Genomic DNA, 21,190 nt, shown 5'->3' on the forward strand with positions numbered 1-21,190 from the left:
TTATGTTACTTCGCAGCAACACATCATGCGAAAGATCGGCCTTAACTTTTGCTTGTATGCCTTTGTGTACAACTTTTCACACAGAGAAAACTTGACAGACGATATATTAATGAGGATACGTACGATATCCCACAAACGTTGTTGGTAATAAAAGTGACGGATAAAGCCGTAGATAAAACAGGTTACCTTCCATTCAGAAAGCTGTTGCACTCAGCGACTGTTATATTGACTTGTAGAATATAGATTGCAGTGTTGAGTTGTCCTTTTTAAATTTTATTGTGCATATCTAGATTACGGCTAGAAGCTAGCCATTCTCAATGCACTATTATTTTCGCTCATGCTCGTAATGCGTGTTGGTCGGGCGTCATCCACAGTTCGTCGACTACTAAAGTGCGCGTCATTTACGACGGCGGCCGAGTTTAGATTCGTTCTGCGCATCTGACATCACCAAACACAATCAGCCAATGAACAGAGAACGACGTTGCCAGAGCTTGACTGCAGTGCAGACCACGGACGAGTGGCTTCAGTTTTAGAAACGTTCAGTCATAAAGTAACTGAACAAAAGCAATGTCTTGATAGCAGACTTTCTTTTATAGAAAGTTTGGAAAAAGCATTCTTTATACCAATTGCTTCATATTCTATTAATTAATTAAACCAAACAAGCAATGAGCCTCCGAATTCAGGCGATAGCGAGAAAAGGTGTTTGTATCATTCTCACGAACTGCTTTTTGGCAATAAAGAACAGCGGTAATTATTTATTTCCTATTGTGCTTCGACGAAACGTGAATAATTCATAGTCATACCAACAGTATTTGTCGGTATTTTGCATGATATTTTAGAGTCCTCCAGGAATGGCTTTGCATGACGAGCTGCGTTAGCGTAATGGTTAAGTTGTTTGACTGCTAAGCAACAAGTTCTGAGTTAAAACCTCGTTCGGTGCATAATACTTTTTTTATTTAAGAACAATATCGAAGTGTCTTACTTCATGAATTTTATTCGTCTGAATGTAATTTTTTGAAATTTCTAGTTCTTTGTCTCTTCATTATAATCATAATAAGTTTTCGGTTTTTCTAATTTTGTCCTCCAATATTTCTTTTCACGGCAATGAAAAACAATGAAAAGGCCAACATACAATATTTGTTATCTGTTTTGTTTGTATATTTTCTCTTCCGCAGTCGCTGTTTGACTACTCATATTGAAATATATTCTTTGCGACAGTATTAAAAGCATTATTTAGAGCAGAATTTCGGCTCGTACGTTGCCAAGCTACTTGATTGTCTGACGCAGTTCTTTGCTTCGCTGCTTTGGCAACATCATCATAATCAATGTTTCGTCAACTGATCTATGTTTTGGCAAGTATTTGCTGTCCGTTGTGACAAACACAATTTTTTTGCGCATTGCGCCTCATTGACAATATATTTTAGTTTCTATGTTTTATTACGTCCACAATTCAGTTTTGTGTACTTCGCCAATTTTGTTTTAATCAGAACTTTTTAGAAAAAAGCGAAAAGACTCTGGTCTAAATAAAACTTTTATTACAGTCGCGAAAGACAGAATATTTCTCAATATTACATACGACACATATCTGGTACTTAAATTAAATGAGATATTGTTATACAGTAAATTTTATATGAAATTTAAGTATATTGTCCACATTTCATTCTCAACATTGTGGCAACTAAAATACGGAAAGTATACGCTATGGACTTTTACCTCTGCAAACTCTTCAACATTTCGTGCAATGGTTTACTACATTTGATGCTGCACAATAACTGCGTTGAACATCGAAACAAAATTATGTCATTTATGGGGGGAAGGTATCAGTCAAGAAGATGTGTAAAAATCAAATTTTTGGGCCAAATATTTTTTGTGAAATCCAATGATAAGTGTGTCAAAGCTGTCGGAACACCATGTGTCAGCACAGGCGAGCAGTGCAGTGATGACAAAATCGCGCAGAGCGCGAAATACGGGGAGCACGTCTCTGTAGCAGCGAAAGGGTTAATGCGGCCGTGGTGGCTTTACTTCATAAACTGCGCGCTCCCCCCTAAACGTAAGTTTGCGAACTATACTACACTATGGCGCTGCTTCTCTTGCCGCGTGCGTCGTTTGCAACCGGCAACGCAGCAATCACTCGCGTGTGGGCGGGCATGCGCGAGCCGCCAAGATAAAAGAATTCAACTATAGTAGTCAATGAACTGTGGATGAAGCCCGACCAACAGGCATTGCATCGCATTGAGACAAAATAATAGTACATTGAGAATGGCTAGCTTCTAGCCGAAATCTAGATCTGCACAATAAAATTTAGAAAGGACAACTGATCACTGCAATCTATAATTTATAAGCCGTATATAAATGCGCTTATGCACAGTAATGCTCAAACAAGAGGTAAGATTATCACATCTGGTCTGCTCCTAAGACAAGTTTTTTCGATGGATTTGACTTTTTCCTTTTACAGTATCTTCCTTTCGTTTCTACGTCTTCATTATCTTTATTCTAATCATCCGTCAGCAGAGTGCTTTTTGGTTGGTTTTGGACTATGAAGAAGAAATTGACCCAATGCCACGTCCTGCCTATCACTGAAACTATTAGAAACTAAAGCGATGTGATAATCTTACCTCTTGTCTGCGCTTTTATATACGGCTGTAGCCGTCACTTTTATTACCAACAACATTTATGGCATATCGCGAATATTCTCTCGTTCCAAGAGCTGCTCCACCTGCGCTGTTAGATGCGGTCGTGCTTTGTTGTTCATAAAACTGAAGTCAGGACCGAGTGTACCCCTGAAGAGACACGTATAAGAAAAGAGTACAGTGTTACAATAACGATGAGTGGTGAGTGTACCATGTTCAAAAATTTGGTAGTCAGTACGCCCACGCAAAATTCTGCCTTCCCATAACATAACACCTTGATCAAAAAAACAATCATGTTCGACATTTTGCTGGGAGCATTAAGTATTCTCAGTGCTTGGCGCATGGGGATACGTCCAGAGATACTGCTCATATTGAATATCTATCATCGCAGAAGAGCAGGCGCTCCCGCTTCTCGTTGGTTCAGTCCATAAGCTCTTGAAACTATAACAGGTGGTGCTGATGTGCTGCTGTCAACAGAACACAACGTTCTGGTTGTAGGGCAAAGAGACAACTCCCATACAGTCGCTGTGACACTGTGAAGCGTTTGATTGCGTACCTTGCAGTTCTATTAAATGTGTTTGAAATTGCACCCCGTGATTGGCATGGGTCGCTTCCTGCCTATTGTGCAGTGTAGCGGTCATCTGCTGCAGTAGTTGACTGCATTCGACAACCACCGGGCAGCAGTGCCTGTGGGTCGGATTGCTCCCGATGCACGGGAGCAATACCCAACTCCTGGGCTATACCCGTCAAACTTCATACTACTTCCACTTTGTCGATGATTCAAATGGTTCAAATGGCTCTGAGCACTATGGGACTCAACTTCTGAGGTCATTAGTCCCCTAGAACTTAGAACTAGTTAAACCTAACTAACCTAAGGACATCACACACATCCATGCCCGAGGCAGGATTCGAACCTGCGACCGTAGCGGTCTCGCGGTTCCAGACTGCAACGCCAGAACCGCACGGCCACTTCGGCCGGCTGTCGATGATTCTTCCCCTTCTGAAGTCATACAGATGTTTTCTCCGAGCCATGCTGTAATGAAGGACACGACCTCAGTACACCGTAACTGCTCGCTAATCGACAAACACTGTCTTTTCCCGTGACTTCAACTGCCTTGTGTTGCGGGGGCAGCCGAGTTCGGCGCTCGGGCACGCTGACCTCACGGCATGCGACACCCAGTTTTCTGTACACGATTGGGAGTAATTAATATGTTAATACATTGTGCTGCTTTACCTATCGCCTCCTTAAATTTTCCAGAACAGTGTATTTACCGTCACCAGCTATGAAACATTTTTCACACTAAGATACGGCAGATATTTTAGTACTTCCTGCCGTTTAACGCCTCTTCACTCTCTCCCTCCCTCCCTTCCCGTCCCCCTCCTCTGACCCCTTCCCCTCCCCCTCCCTCCCCCTCCCTCTCCCTTCCCCTCTCGCCCTCTCTACTCTCTCCCCCTCCCTCCCTCCCTCGCTCCCTCCCTACACACACACACACACACACACACACACACACACACACACACACACACGAATGTATGCTGATGTTATTCCTCCTCCACCAAATGAAAGGAAACACTTCACACTTTTGCCGGCCGGAGTGGCCGAGCGGTTCTAGGCGCAACAGTCTGGAACCGCGCGACCGCTACGGTCGCAGGTTCGAATCCTGCCTCGGGCATGGATGTGTGTGATGTCCTTAAGTTAGTTAGGTTTAAGTAGTTCTAAGTTCTACGGGACTGATGACGTCAGCAGTTAAGTCCCATGGTGCTCAGAGCCATTTGAACCATTTTGAACTTCACTCTTTTACCCTCACAACTGCAGTCACAGTTTTTCCAGTACATCTCACTTTTAACAGTATTTAGCCGTAAATGTCTTGCAAAATCTGGCCTTTATAGTATACACAGTCCTTCCCGGGACGATACAGAGGGGTCAGTGGTACGAAAACGACGGAGTCCAAACCTACGAAGCCAAATGTTTATCGTTGAACAACTCTCCCACTGGAACAGGAATTCTGACAAGTAGCCGTTTGTTTTGTGCGTAGTTGGTAACATTCTATAGTAGCAAATACAGAGGACTTCCCTGTCAGCCACCCCATTTGACTGCTGCTTACTTGGGACCTCGCGTCGTGTTGAACCAATGGCTTCTGCACCACCCCACGCTCTAGCCCAGTTTCCTGTGTGCATCAGCCTTTCCCTTGAGGACTGCTTCACGGAGACAACACCCTCGATAGTTGCAGTAGCTACTTGTGGATGGTGACAGTCTACATACTACAGTTGTGAGGGCTTTTTGACACGGAGGTGCAGTCAAGTCGTGGGCGGACGTACTCGCCTAATAGGACCTCACTTGCGTACAAGTACCAGTGAACACTTTGTTTCTAGAGCCTGCCTCCCTGCTGGAATATATTGCATTTGGTCTCCGTAGGCACGCATGTGGCTGCGGGCGGGCAAAGCCGCAGTTCGTTTTGGACATGGGGTATATGACGACTAGCCATTTCGAAGCGTCACCAAGGAGCTGCCAATTGCGTCGGCTATCGTAATCCGGGAATCAGGAAGTATCACATGTCTTATATTTTTATCAGATCTACCAGATAGATCAGTAGTCATAATCTTGAGTATCACGACAACCCGTGCTTCTGAAGATTGTGGCGGCTGAGTATCTGATAGCTCCGTGCATTCACTTGCAAATAGCCTCCAAATCGGTAACTGGCCTCTTCCTGATGTAGCAATGATTTTAAACTAAGAAAAGCGCTGTCAAACACAGTGGAACTTATAGAAAGTCCAAAGAGAATTTTAATGTCAAGAAACACAAAAGGTCACTGTTGTGCTTAAAATCTTTATGTTAAGAGGCACTATGAACGTATTGGGACTTGTGAAATCCATTTTCGTATGTTCAGATAAATTACGGGAAAGTAGCCGGGTGACGTCGTCGGCAACCGCTGATATTTGGACAGATCACCCTGTCATTTTCAAGGCATAATTGCAGTACCAAAGCGCTGTGCAATAATGTTTAAAACCTAGGTTTGCAGAGCAGTTCTGCAAAGGTAACACGGAGAAATGCACAAGAGCCCCCCCCCCCCCCCCACACACACACACACACTTACACACTGTAAACACAAGAGCCACCACACCAGTCAAAGACGACCGACATCAGAATTTACCGATAGTGAGAATTACTAAACAGCTGGCGAGGTAGCATTAATTCTGTCCCTCTGTTTTTTGACGAGAGAGAGAGAGAGAGAGAGAGAGAGCAGAATTTAAGCAAAAACGACCATCTGTATTTGCACGATTATCTGCTAATTTAATTTCAACTACTTCCTTATCGATGATGGTAACCGACTGCTTTCCCGCAAGTCATTTGATCATTGCAAACGCCGGGAGTAACTCAGGTCTCACGTTTTTAGACTGTTAACGCGTGTACATGTTGAGGTCTGATTTTGTCTTCTGGTTAGGTGGTATTCGTACTTCTGAGCATTGAATAAGTAAAAGCTTCCTGAGAACAGTCATGATGGCGGCTTAAATGAAAACCTAAATCAAATTTATGGCTGGCTTGTGGTTTAAAGTATCATAATTGCTGCAGTAACTGTTCTTGGTATTCTGTTGATCTGATGGAATTACAGTTTCCTTGAGACTTATGAAGCTCAGCTTTATCTTCGATGATGAGAGAAGCTGAGGAAATGAATTAAAATTTGTGCCACGACCAGGACTTAAACCCGGTTCTCCTGCTTACTAGTGTAATGATTAGCACATCTGCCTAGTAACGAGGAGACCCGGGTTCAAGTTCTGGTCGTGGCACAAATTTTAATTCATTTCTTCAGCTTCTCTCATTATCGAAGATGCTCTTGGTGTGTTACAAGTTAACTGTAAGTGCGTCATATTTTATTTAGTGCATACCGATAGTTAAAGTTTCATTGGGTAGCTCTCCGAATAGAAAGATTCTTGCTTCAATTTTTGATCAATCACATAGATTGAGTTTCAATTTAGGCCAAGCTTTGTGTATGTGGAGGAAGAAAATCTTAATGTAGTTTCATCATATGGAATCCACATTAATCCTAGATTACTAAACCTTTGTAAAATTTACAGTTGCAGTAGGATATAAAACAGAACATTTTGTAGTTAATTTGGTATGTAAAATACCATTGGAGATCTAAAAATTGTAATTAACAATGCATAATGGATAAATTATGTTTGTATTTTCTCATTACTTGTTAAAAAATATTCAAAAGCGAAGATCGCACAACAGTCTAAGCTGTCATCTTCAGGCCTTAAACTTTTTTTGTAGTACAACACTTCGTTTTACGCTTGTGCATGAGGTTCAGCGTGAAAGGAACAAAAAAAAATGTTTAAGACCTGAAGATGACAGCTTAGACTGTTGAAAACGGCTGTCGTGAATAAAAAAAATATTTTGTGCGATATTGGCTTTTGAATGGTTTTTAACAGTATTAATTATAACTTCCTTTGAATAAGTTTGAGCAGTACAATTTACAATGGTTTAGTGACAACATAACACTTTTCTCCCTTCACTGTTCTATGGCTGAACCAGGCCTCGACACCATTAACACTTTAAGGCAAATCATTGGTTGGCGAATGTCAACGGCGTACCGCCTGCCTAGTAAAGTGTTCCGATTGATGGCTTCTTTACTTTTTAGCTGGATTACTTTATGCTGTCATGAGCAAAACGTATTATTTTGTATCTTATGTATTGTTCTGGGAGCATTCCGTAGGCTGCCTGACATTCCGATCCTGTCGCCAGCAACACCCCGGCAACAGCTGGGAACTTGGCGGGGATTCAAGTCGGCTCATTCATCATTATCAACACACACACACACACACACACACACACACACACACACACACACAGAGAGAGAGAGAGAGAGAGAGAGAGAGAGAGAGAGAGAGAGATTTTGATTTCACGAAGCGGGCATTGTGTAGCTCTGCAGCCGTCACCGACACCAGCGTGTCAGGTGTTGTGTTGTGCTGTCCATTGTGGGAGGGGGGGAGGTCGCGATAAGATAGCGCGCAGGCCGAGGTATGTGTCGAGAGAGAAGGTGTATGTGGGTCGCCGGCTCCAAGGACGAGGCCGGGCGGTTTCTCTGTGTAGTCTCGTGTAGGCTACTGCTGCTGTTGCGAGACCCCGTAAACACTGCACTGCGCCGCGCCGGCACTCGAGACGCAAGTTGGACGCACACGAGCTTCTGAAATCTCTCTGGCCGTGACTCCACTGGTATTCTGTACATATCGGCGCTTCAGGCAGTTACCTAAACTCGTGGAAGCATAGTCAGTCTTCACTTCTCATCTACAGTACTGTTGAAACTTCCTGGCAGATTAAAACTGTGTGCCCGACCGAGACTCGAACTCGGGACCTTTGCCTTTCGCGGGCAAGTGCTCTACCAACTGAGCTACCGAAGCACGACTCACAGCTTCACTTCTGCCAGTACCTCGTCTCCTACCTTCCAAACATTACAGAAGCTCTCCTGCGAACCTTGCAGAACTAGCACTCCTGAAAGAAAGGATCTTGCGGAGACATGGCTTAGCCACAGCCTGGGGGATGTTTCCAGAATGAGATTTTCACTCTACAGCGGAGTGTGCGCTGATATGAAACTTCCTGGCAGATTAAAACTGTGTAAGGTAGGAGACGAGGTACTGGCAGAAGTGAAGCTGTGAGTACCGGGCGTGAGTTGTGCTTCGGTAGCTCAGTTGGTAGAGCACTTGCCCGCGAAAGGCAAAGGTCCCGAGTTCGAGTCTCGGTCGGGCATACAGTTTTAATCTGCCAGGAAGTTTCATATCAGCGCACACTCCGCTGCAGAGTGAAAATCTCATTCTACAGTACTGTTGTTTATCAAAGTTTCTTTTACTAGATTGTGTCTTTTTCCCCCATAACACTTCATTTCTGTCTATTTACACTTTAGCTTCTTTGCACTAAGCTCTTCATACGAAACTCTGGACAAGCAAAAACTGTTTGGCAAGCCAGGGTGTACATACTGTGAAGTTTCGTTCTTTTCCCCCCAAAACTGTTCCCTCAGTGGAACCTAGTTGCTACCAGAAAATAATTAAATTAGATTGCTTTCTCTCTCTCTCTCTCTCTCTCTCTCTCTCTCTCTCTCTGTGTGTGTGTGTGTGTGTGTGTGTGTGTGTGTGTGAGAGTGTGTGTGTGTGTGTGTGTGTGAGAGAGAGAGAGAGAGAGAGAGAGAGAGAGAATGAATGAATGAATGACGGAGAAATTCGTGATGCGTCGCAAGTGCTACCTACAACTCCTTCTAAGAAAAGAAAGCCAAGTATCGACATTGAGGACATCCTTTTGTTGCACAACATACTTTCCATTAATTATTCCTCTCCATTGCGACACTTACTTTAGCTGCACAGTGCAACCCCATTTAAAATCAAACGTGTTCAGATGTGTGCACTGTACTAATAATAATAAAACTGTATACAGCACTATAGTAGCCCTTATGTAGTTACTGCTGTGTCGTGCTGTCGATTAATTCATTTATCTCTTTCGAAGCGAGTAATGAAGAAATTTCTGCACTGCTGCAGGTATTGTCTACAACCACAAGAGTTTTCTTGAGACATTTAGCATTTCTTCCCATTTGTCTCATTTTTTTCATCAGCGATGTATGGAAAAAGCACAACATACAGTATGTGTGTAGTGGGTGGACTATGTGAGGAACCTGTAACCTCCACCGCATTAATGCTACTAACTGAGAAAAAGTGATTATTGGTAACTTATGTAATCAGTATTAGAGTCGTACAAAATTGGGATAATAGTAATGATCTTTTGAAAAAAATTTAGTTTCGTGCCTGAAACAGAATCGAATCGTGTAGCTTTTATCCCTCAGAAAATATCATTTTACCCATCTGGTTCAAAAATGGTTCAAATGGCTCTGAGCACTATGGGACTTATCATCTGTATTCATCAGTCCCCTAGAACTTACAACTACTTAAACCTAACCTAATGACATCACACACATCCATGCCCGAGGCAGGATTCGAACCTGCGACCGTAGCAGTCACGAGGTTCCAGATTGAAGGGCGTAGAACCGCACGGCCTCACCGACCGGGGTTAATTATCCCCAAGTTCGGAACCACTGTTTTAGGAGGACAGACAGCGCTGTAGTAATGTTACAGTTTATTTCATTATATATTCTTCATCTGACGCGACACTGTTCCTCTGTGTGGCATGAACGTCCGATAAGTTTACGTTGTGAAAGTTGTTTTGCGTCATCGGTCTCTGTATTCCTCTACAGTTTTTACCGTCTACAGCTCCCTCTAATGCCGCGGAAGTTATTACCTGGTGTGCTAACAGATGACCATCCTGTCCCTTCCTCTTTTCAGTGTCTTACATATATTCCTTTTCGCGCCGATTCTGCAGAGAACCTCCTCATTCTTTACCTTATCAGTCCACCTAATTTGCCACATTTTTTTGTGGCACCATGTCTTAAATGTTTCGATTCTCTTCTGTTTCGGGTTTCTTACTGTCCATGTTTCATTACCATAGAGTGCTGTGCTCCAAACGTATACATTCTTAGAAGTTTCTACCTCAATTTAAGGCCTATGTTTGATACTATCAGAGTTACCTGGTGTATACTTTTTATGACAGACTATAAGTTAAACACAGAGTTTCGTTCTATCATTTGTAGCTCGAGGAATTTATACGAGTAATTACACATAAGCTGAGGTAGGGACTCTACCAGTACTTGGTTTACATGTTTGCTTTCCTTTTGTTGCAGGTACGTATCCCGCCTCAACTGCAGCAACAGTTGCTCCAGCGCTTCTGGAGGGCGCGACCACAGGTTTGCCTTGCTATACAAAAAAACTTCCTACTGTGTCCACAGGACATATCCACACATGCGACTTCGCAGAATCGGTATTGTTTAGTATTCGTGCAGTGGAGAACTTGGAGTCAATCATTTGAAAGCTTGTGGCTGAGAACGCGCATGGCAGCGAATGCTGATGTTTGATTCACAACTAATGGCGCCTGTTTCTGACTTGTAACAGTTACGAACTTTTGTAAACGGCGTTACCAAGTCACTCTAAAATATTCATTTGTACCAGAGCATCTCAGAATACAGGGTGTCTGAGGAACAATGGGTTAATATTCAGGGAGATGACAGGAACCACCATTCGTAGCAAAAAAGTGTAGTAAACGTGGGCTTTAAAATGGAGTTCAGTAGAACGTATATTTTTCACAGTAGCGAAGATGAACAGGTGCTCATAGCTCTTAACGTATGCATTTTAGAGCTCATGTTTATTAGCCAACTTTTTCGTGTTTTGGTCCATATTATCTCCCCCCCCCCCAAATGGATAGCATAGAGCCCGCAGTCAAAGACATTTGTTCCACACTATCCAAGGTGAGGAAGTGTTCATATCTCTTAATGTAGCATTTTAGAGCCCATGTTAGCAAGACATTCTTACTTCGAATGATCGTTCTTGTCATGTCCTTGAATATTGATCATTCCTACTGGGACACGCTATGTTTACTCACACGCCGACAGCGCATAGGATAAGAGAGAAATGTCTGCGTGCAATGTATGGACTAGTGATTAGGATGTCTCTGTTTTCTCCGAGAGAAAGGAACTTTTTCAAATGGGCCCGTACACCAGTACATGTACCAATGGCCCCACCGAGACCTTTATCTTTCGTCCATAATTAACATTGTAAATCCTTGTGTCATGTGGTAAGTACTCAAGCTGTATGTGTAAAACACAAAAATGATGAACTGAAATAGAAGAAGAGCAGATGTCGGTACCACTCACGTTGGATTGACAGAGACGGTAAATTTAAAGGTCTGATTTCATGACGTGTTTCCAAAGCGTATTCTTACCCAAAACGTTATCTGCTGTCGCCCTTTACTAAGCCTAAAAGACAAGTATGTAACAGCACACCATATAAACAGCTGATATCGTTAAAATAGACGGATGAAATCTTTTTACCAAAGTTGCCACCTCTAAATGCCACTTCAGTTCTGGCTCTGAGCACTATGGGACTTAACATCTGTGGTCATCTGTCCCCTAGAACTTAGAACTACTTAAACCTAACTAACCTAAGGACATCACACACATCCATCGCCGAGGCAGGATTCGAACCAGCGGCCGTAGCAGTCGCGCGGTTCCGGACAGCGCGCCTAGAACCGCTAGACCACCGCGGCCGGCTCAGTTGTTCTGCTTATGTTGCGATTATCTTGTGTTATCGAAACAATATATGTTTCGCGGTATCTGGAAGACCACAATAACATAATCGGTATCTTACTGCCCTCAGGCACAAATTTTTAGATCACATGTCTCCAATCTACGTTATACAAGAGTGTACGCTGAAACTATAAAAGTCCCATCTTACCGTACCTTATTAGTGACAAGGTCAAAGACCCAGTATAAGTGCTTAAACTGCTCTCGTCCTACCCTCCTCTCGGGTCAAGGTTCGCTAATGTTTGAATCCTTCCAGTATAGGGTACCTAAGTGAGGGGGCGAGTAATGTCTACAATATCCTTGTGTATGGGTAGGCAGAGGTCGTTCGTTATTCCCTTGCACCCCATTGTTTCCTTTGGTAGCCTTGATGTGCGCTAGGTCGACAAATCAGGAGCGTTACGTGGGCCACAGTGCTGCAAGCTAAGGATATCGCGCTCGCCCTCTTCCGCAGCCGGACATCGTCTGCCTGCCACTGCTTATCACTTGTTGGCCAACTGTAACAGACAAGCGATCAAAGCTCCACCACAGCCGATGTCTTTGGGAAGCTGCCTCACACCGCTGTTCTGTTCTCAAAACGTCTCTCTGCTAATATTATTATCGTGTTATTCTTCTGCTTGTTCGTAAATTGATAAATTTAGCAGTCAGCTCTATGTGGAATTTTGACACTGCGTTGGCACAAGAACCAAGAACGTTATTTAATCTTACTATTTCTTTAATGTAAGATTTTAGTTACATTCACGTTTAAGTTAAAGGTGACCGATTTCGAATGTATTTGTTGACTTTCAACTGAGGTTTCTTGGTGATAAATATTGTATTAACTAAATGAAACACTTTATTGCCTTGTCTCACAAAACTTTATTATTTTGTACTACTTAGGTTTAGGGTTGTTAGCCGACTTCCCAGTACACAGCTGACTACATACATAGCAGTCCACATCTTTAACTGTAAAAGTTACCTCTGTGGTCAATTTTGACGCTGTTATTTGTGTTGAGCAATCTAGTGGCAACAATTAGACCAGCATTTACTTTAGTTGTGAATACACATACCATGGAGTGCAGCTGTGTGCACAGGAATGGCTGTTTATGAATGAAAGCACCAAGATTCCGCTCCTACTGAAAAGTTACAACGCTATCTAACAAGGACGAAGAATTGAACTACCGAGCGAGGTGGCGCAATGGTTAGAACACTGGACTCGCAGTCGGAAGGACGACGGCTTAAACCCGCGTCCCGCCATCCTCATTTAGCTTTCCCGTGATTTCCCTAAATCGCTTCAGGAAAATGCCGGGATGGTTCCTTTGAAAGGGCACGCTCGATGTCCTTCCCCATCCTTCCCTAATCCGATGGGACCGATGACCTCGCTGTTTGGTTCCTTCCCCCAAAACAACCACCCAATCAATAACTGAATTGAGTCTACACATTCAATAGTAAATGTGGAGATAGGCGCACCTGACTTTTTAATCTGTATTATTTATAACTGAATGAGTTTTGCAAACTTTCCCTCTGTGTAGGAGTTCTACATCTATTGCATATTTGTGGTTCGGGATTATGCATTGTTCAGCAAGGCCTAAATCTGGCTCCTTTTATCTACAGCTTCTGTGGCGAGTTAGGGAGTTCCACCATGAATTTTGTAGAAATCGGTTTACAGTTACAAAATAGTAATCGTCAATCTAAGATTTACCCGAAAGACTCCTTTACTGGCACATTCATCGCAGCTGTCTCTCAACATCCAACAGCCTGCAAACATGCAGCATTCCACCACATATCAACAGCCTTCTTTCTATTCCCATGTTGCAAGAAGACTATGACCAGGAACTTTGTGTACAGTAAAAGTAATAACCACGAATAATAAATTGAATTCAACATTAATGATAATATTCTTAACAAAAAATGGAAAAAGTAAGCCGTACCCCTACTGTACCAAGTGAAAAACGTATATGAACTCAAAAAGAAACGGTCCAGTTTACCTTTTTTACGTAAAATTCTTATAGGATAAGCAACTGTTTAAAGGCAGAGGGTATCTCTGCGTTTTTCTGTATCCCATAGACATTAGATAGAAACTTCTTCAGATCATAAAATAAACAACTTTCCACTATGAAAAGTCAGGTTTATAAGATCATGTGCCAAGAATGTCAGTCCTATGTAGGACAGACTGGGCGGTCAATCTGTACTAGCTTCAGAGAACACCATAAAAGCTGAAGATTAAGAAATAGATTGATCCTTTGGTGAACACTGCTTAAACTATAACCACAGATATGAAATAGATGAAGGCCTACATATAGAAGGAAAGTTTGCAAAGCTCACTCAATTGTAAATACTAGCAATTAAAAAAAGAAATGTGTGTATCTCTACATTTACTTTTCAATGAGCAGAGTTGATTCAGTTATTCGCCCATGTTATATAAAGTTGTGGCTTCTTTATAGGGGGGAACCTTGATTCCCTCACTCATAAAAAGGTAATACCGCTATTCGTCTGCATATAAAAGTAGCTGTACTCCAGTGTATCTTTATTCACAAAGGAAATACTGGTCTAATGATTGTCATAAGGTGGTGCAACAGAAATGTAACTGTGTCCGCAGAGACAAATTTTACAGTTTAAGTCGAAGATTGACAGATAAAGAAGTTAACATTTGTCTGTCTTTGTTTTGTTGCCATCTTTGGAATCGATTGTGTACCGGAAAATGGCCTAACAACCCGAGACCTAGATCGTACAAAATAATAAAGTTTTATGAAACAAGGCAATAAGTCATACAATGTAGGCTTTCACGGCCGGTGTTGTCTTCAGTAGGAACTTCCAGGCTGAGAGGCCGTGGTCGATGTATAAAATTTCCACCTAATGTCCTCTATGCGCTCTATAAATGCGAGAGTACCTGGAGCCTCAGTGGCAGTAGCCGGACGACCTCAGAAGATGTCTCCCGCAGATGGAAATTTTATACATAGACCACGGCCTCTCAGTCCGGAAGTTCCTACTGAAGAAGGCAATAAGTGTTTCACAATTCTACTTAGAGATAAAGTCAGGATAGCAAATTCATACTTCTTGGTGGCCGGTTTCAGAGCAACGGAAAACAGTCTTCAGACTGTACTGTGAAATACAGAGTACTTACTATAAATATAGAGCGGGCGTAGAGATAAATGTTAACAATATAATAAAAATAAAACGGTGTTATATCCAAAGCTGGTGTCTGGAGACGGATCCACGGAGCAGGAACTGCAGATTCCTCCAGATACTGTCAGTTGGCTGGAGAGGCAAGAGATGTGGTGTGGTTAAACAGCGAAAGTTCCGCCTCCTGGTCGCCCCCACACGTTATTCGTAGCTAGTAAAATGAATACTTACTGACTGTAAGATTAACTACTATTATATTTGTGATGCAAAGAATTAGAACCTAAAATATCATACAGTAAAATTCGGATGACTTACACTGCCCTCTGTGCGACAGTATGTGTATATAAGACGTCACTGGTTACTTATCAGCGAGTTTAACGTGTCTACGAAGTTTTTTGTTACCAGCTTGCTGATGATATCTAATTATAATATCGTTTGAAGTTGTTTATTTGAAGTTTACATTGCAAAATACAACATATTAAAACGATAATTAACATAAAGTGAGAAGCCAGTAACATCGCTGTTTGCACTGTCCTCTATGGGACTACGTATAATGCAAGTCGCTGCTGGTTGCTTGGCAACGCGCAGTATCTCGACAACCGTCAAAGGTGCTACCGTCTCTAACTGATTGTTAATAGACAGAGAGAAACTCTCTGAGTATTACTTCTAAGTTAACTGGCACACAAGATTAGGCGCAAAAGCCTATTTAGCTGTTTCGTAATGCTATTCGTTACTCCGTCAGGTGGATAAAAATGAGTAGCATTATACTAAAAACATACTAAAAATAAATTACGTAGCACTAAAGGTTACCTAACGACATACATTGCATGTATGGGTACTTCATTATCGAAAAACGTTATACAGGCTGTACATGGTCGTCAGTTAACAGTAAAAAGGTAGGACAGAGGAGTAAGTGTTCAATTTAAAGTAAATAACCGAACAAATCGAAATAATTTTTCCTTTTAAAATTAATCTGTTAATCCAGTAACTGAGAAAAATTTTTCTTCTATTGCTTATAAATATCGATTTCTTCCAATAAATTAAGGCGCAAACCCTTTGGGGCTGTGCGTACAATTCTTAAATTATTTTCAATTATTCCATAGGAATGTTTTTCTATTAAGGGTATACGGAACGCCCTGTGCTTACAATGTTAAATTGAGCTAAAAGTTAGGAACATTTTCTCATTTGTTATTTGGACGATACTCTTGATTTTTTTCACAGAACGCAGAGATATGTTCTGCTTTTATGCTGAATTATTAATTTTGAAAAAAATAATGTATAGTTTTTCAGATATTTTATTTTTTGTAAATGTTAAAAAAAGTTACACATTTTAAAAAGTATTTTAAAATTTACATCCATTAATACAAAATAATTCCACATATCTTTTAATTAAGATATAATAGAAGGTCTTAAGGAACAACTACAGAAAATTTCATCTTTCTACTTTAAATAGGCCCTGAGAAAATGTACCTTATACACAAAAAAACTAAAGTTACGGGAAATTAGCTTCAAAGTTTTTACTTCAGTACAAGCCTGCTCCATAGCTTGTATCATCAGAATCGTCCAACAGCTTCCTCTTGATGGCTCTGCTATGCTGTCTAGCCATCTTTGAATATACTTTTATGGCATTATCTGAAGACCTGAGCCGTTCCTTGTCCAAACAAGGCATAGCTGCGGCAGTTCGTAGTCCTACACAGAGCCCCAACTTCTGCAGAACTTTGCACATTGTTATATTGCCCTGATTGAATGATGAAACAGCATCATAAACGCCAAAGTGAAGTGTGTTTATACCCACAAACACAGTTTTAGGTAGTGTATTCCATATCACATGGTTCACACACTCATTTGGATTTTGAGTCCGGCCATGAAGACATTTCTTTAGTAGACTAATATCTGCGAGATCTCGGAATATTGGTTTTATTTCATCCATTATGGCAGGTGGCAGGTGACGAGGGTGATTGTATTGTTTCTTAGTTACCTTGCCTCTGTTGTACTTGCACCAACTATCGTCTCCTTTTGGACATAGCCCATGTTGGATTCTCATTGTTTGAAGCTGTATGAAAAAACAGAGCCCAGACTGCTCTTCTCATTAATTCTGCATCTGCTGTATTCTGTCTTATTGCTAGACCATAGCACTTCTGAATATGATCTATTGTAGCATCTGTCAGTCTATTTTTCCCATCTAAAGTTTTCCCATCGCTCAATTTCTTGCCTTTCATGCTAGCCTTGAGCCGTCGAAGTCTTGATCCCATCCTTTTCTGAACATGGCCAACACACTACAGTTTGGAAATTTTCACATCGTTACCATAGGGTCTCAGTTCCTCAATTTCTTTGAAAGCCTTTGAGTCACCATCTCCAAGGTAATTTATGTATCTAACGTTGTACCATTTTACTGAGCGTTGATAAATACTTCTTACACCAGCAACTTCCATACCACCGCTTGACCCATAGTAATTTGCCATGCACTCCTCTTCATGTTTATTTTTCATTTTCTCCTTGCATCTGCAATGCTTGGAAAGTATTGCCACATCAACTACCTTACCAGTGTCCACACTTGTAGCTGTTACTACACGATTCAGAGATGTGTGGCCTCTCTTCTGCCAGCTTCCATCAAAAGCTATGGACAAGTCTCTGCTATTATTATTTTCAACAACTGCTTCCTCAACAGCATCTTTCATGTTTTCCTGTGCCACATCTTCTACAGCAGAGCCTATTGCAATTATGTGTTTGTTAAATTTTGAAGGTGGAGGAGGGAGGTTCATCACACCACACAACATGGCACCTGCAGCCCTGCCCTTTCCTATACACCGTAATCCATAAACCAGTCTAATGTTTATATCGTATAGTTTACCTGTATCTGCAGTAACATGTGAGGAATTGAAGAAAGTAACACTGTGTTTGCAATAACTGCACATCAACTCTAAGTTACAAGCAAGTCCTACATGTAAGTGTGTTTTCAATGAAACACCACATTTTCCACATTGTTTGCAGCACACATTGTTCTCCAAAACGTCTGATAATAAATAGACGTTAATTACCTCATATATTGTAGTCCCAGCATTTAGTTTTTTTGTATTCTTCTTCAATTCCAGCTAGTTTTCTTCTTGAAGCACTTTCCGGTGTAGTGGCAGCAGCATCACTCAATGTATCACTACCAGTGTTGAGGTTAGTCGCCACTGGGACATCAGATACTGATGAAGATGAATCAGACGAATTTTTAGTACACTTTACTTTCTTGCGCCAATGTACACGCTTTCTAAATACCTTCAGACTAGGTCTTGGCATGTTGAAGGAAAGAAAACTCAATGACTTCTCCACATACGACTTTCACAGCAATGACATGGATGTACTCACAAAGGAAACAATACAAATGGTGCAGAATCTATTGTCAACTGTCTGGCAGTATAGCCAACAGAAAAGCTAACTCTCTTGTGCTCAATTATATCTCTGGCAAGGCTGTCTATATCAGGTATATTTCGCGTCTCATATACAAGGTGCGGAACATGGTGTGTCGAAATTATTTTAAAAAATTATTTAAAATAGTTCTATTCACGTCATCCAAATATTTTATACATGGTATTAAACGGGAGAGTCTAAATTTTTCGAAAATGCATTTACCCAAAAATCGAGTTTTTCATCGAAAAACTCATTCCGTATACCCTTAATGTTGCCCAAAAGGTTACTTGCTACTGGCAGCACCTTCAGTGCGTTCACCATATCTTATTTGAAAATTACGCCCTCTTTGTTAACTGCACGAGTGCTTCCCACAGACTGGACTGTTTTTCTTAGTACACTTGTGAAAATCGGTCGCTGTTTTTCCAAAAATGTTTCCGAAAATAAATATTTCGTTTAGTTAAAAGAATATACAAGGTTTCACCAAAATCCCGTAGCTGAATCAATTAAAATAAACTTTTAGTGTAGATAATGGTTTCAAAATCTGTGGATAAGTTCTGAAATAGTCACTATTAACTCAAATGCGAACGCGACTAAGACAACAAGTTAAAGAAATAGTTAAAAAGTTACGTGTCTCTGTTGCAGGTAGGTGTTTTAAAATACCCCTGCCACTGGCACGGAGCAGTACGTCTGTAGATTTCAGGCGACACTAAACTAGATACTGACACGACTCTGGGCCTCCACGCGCGCATCGCGCAGAAGGCAGCAGGCAGCAGGCACAGTGTAGCAGACATGACAATCCACCCCCACCCTTCGCAGCAGGAGATACGGCGAGACGTGGCGCTGCCTTCCTCCCCCTCTCCCTCCCCCACCTCAATCTCCTAAACAGGAAGCGGGGTTCCATGTTCCTGCGCGTATCGAGACGGAACGTCCATCCGAGCGGTCGTGTCGAAATGGGACGGCGCTTTGTACGCTTCCACCGCCAGGCGCGTTGATGCAGCGTATGTTGCTGCTGCTCAGAACTTCTGCCATATCGCCGCTCTCGCTGACGTTACCAGCTAGGCAGCACACTGCACAACAACAGCCGCGCCACGCAATGGGCGTACAAGTCTTCACCGCGTTCAAGGTACGTCTTGTGCTAGCTGTCCCAGGAAGAATGGTCAGTATTCGAGCATATGACACGAACGATCATTCGAGGCAAAAATATTTAGTAAACCTATTAGAAGTTCCTCTTCGATACTATGAAACAAATCTCTTGTACTGCAAGCTCTTTGCTTTCTATGTTTTGAGAGATGGTGGAGTAGTGAAGCAACTTAAATCACTTAACAAAATCAAGTCTTCCGGTTCCGACTGTACACAAATTAGCTTCCTTTCACAGTAGGCTAATGCAGTAGCTCCGTACTTAAAAATCATATACAACCCCTCGCTCGACGAAAGATCCGTAACGAAAGAATGGAAAGTTGCACATGTCACACCAATATACAAAAAGGCAGTAGGAGTAATCCAATAAATTGCAGGCCCATATCATTAACGTCGATATGCAGCAGGATTTGAGAACCTATATTGTGTTCGAACATTATGAATCACCTCGAAGAGAACGGTATATTGACACGTAGTCAACAAAGATTTAGAAAACACCGTTCTTGTGAAACACAACTAGCTCTTTACTCACACGAAGTGATGAGTGCTACCGACAAAGGTTTCCATGTTGACTCCGAATTTATAGATGTCCAGAAGGCTTTTGACACCGTATCTCACTAGTCGGCTTCAACGAAATTGCGTCCGGATGGAATGTGGCTGCAGCTGCGAGTGGATTTGTGGTTTCCTTTCAGAGATCACGGTTCGTAGTAACAGACGGAAAGTCATCGTCTAAAACAGAAGTGCTTTCTGGCGTTTTCCAAGGTAGTGTTATGGACCACCTGCTGTTCCTTATCTATATAAACGATTTAGGAGACAATCTGAGCAGCCGTCTTTGGTTGTTTGCAGATGTTGCCTATCGCCAAGTAAAGTCATCAGAAGATCAAAACCAACGATTTAGGTAAGATAACTGTATAGCGCGAAAATTGACAACGTGCCGTAAATAATGAAAAGTGTGAGATCATCCACATGAGTGCTAAAAAGAATCCGTTAAACTTCCGTTACACGATAAATCAATCAAATCTAAACGCCGTAAATTCTACTAAATGTTTAGGAATTACAATTACGACAACTTAAATTGGAAAGAACACACAAAAATATTGTGGGGAAGACAAGTAAAAAACTGCGTTTTATTGACAAGACACTAAGAAGATGCAACAGATCTAGTAAAGAGACTGCCTACACTATGCTTGTCCGACCTCTTTAGGGGTACTGCTGCACGGTGTGGGACCCTTACAAGGTATGATTGACAGAATACACCGAGAAAGTTCAAAGAGGAGCACCACGTTTTGTGTTGTCGAGAAATAGGGGAGAGATTATCACTGACATGATACAAGATTTGGGGTGGACATCAGTAAATCAAATGCGTTTATCGTTGCGGCGGAATCTTCTCACGAGATTTCAGTCATCAGCTTTCTCCTCCGAATGCGAAAATATTTTCTTGGCGACGATCTCCATACGGAGAGTCGATCCTTATAATAAAATAAGGAAAAATCAGAGCCCGCACTGAAAGATACAGATGTTGCTTTTTTCTCCACGCTTTTCCAGAGTGGAATAATAGAGAATTATTCCGAAGATGGTCCGATAATCCGTCCGCCAGGCAACTAAGTGTGAAAGGTGAAAACGGGTTGAAGGAATTTTTTTTGTAAATTCGTCCAGTTTCAAGGACAACAAGCAGATAAGGGCATGTTATGTAAACAAAGACAGCAGATCAGCTGCTTTCAATTTTTTTGCAAATTATGAATAAACTTTTTAGTT

General features: G+C 41.7%; 1 protein-coding gene and 1 non-coding gene across 8 annotated transcripts in view; both read left to right on the forward strand.

Moving 5' to 3' along the window:
- Positions 1 to 21,190, forward strand: part of LOC126194700 (focal adhesion kinase 1) — a 775,803-nt gene that overhangs the window by 417,464 nt on the left and 337,149 nt on the right. The window contains exon 1 of one of the 7 annotated variants that reach the window (XM_049932929.1): positions 19,301 to 19,421. The exons of the other annotated variants lie outside the window; for them this stretch is intronic. The gene's annotated coding sequence lies outside the window, so the exon portion shown is untranslated. Of the gene's footprint in view, positions 1 to 19,300; positions 19,422 to 21,190 lie in introns of those variants that run through there. 7 annotated transcript variants of the gene reach the window in all.
- Positions 8,303 to 8,377, forward strand: Trnas-cga (transfer RNA serine (anticodon CGA)). Its single transcript has one exon. It is a non-coding gene; the product is annotated as a tRNA-Ser (tRNA).

The sequence above is a fragment of the Schistocerca nitens genome, chromosome 7 (genome assembly GCF_023898315.1).
Source record: "Schistocerca nitens isolate TAMUIC-IGC-003100 chromosome 7, iqSchNite1.1, whole genome shotgun sequence".
Classification (NCBI taxonomy): domain Eukaryota; kingdom Metazoa; phylum Arthropoda; class Insecta; order Orthoptera; family Acrididae; genus Schistocerca; species Schistocerca nitens.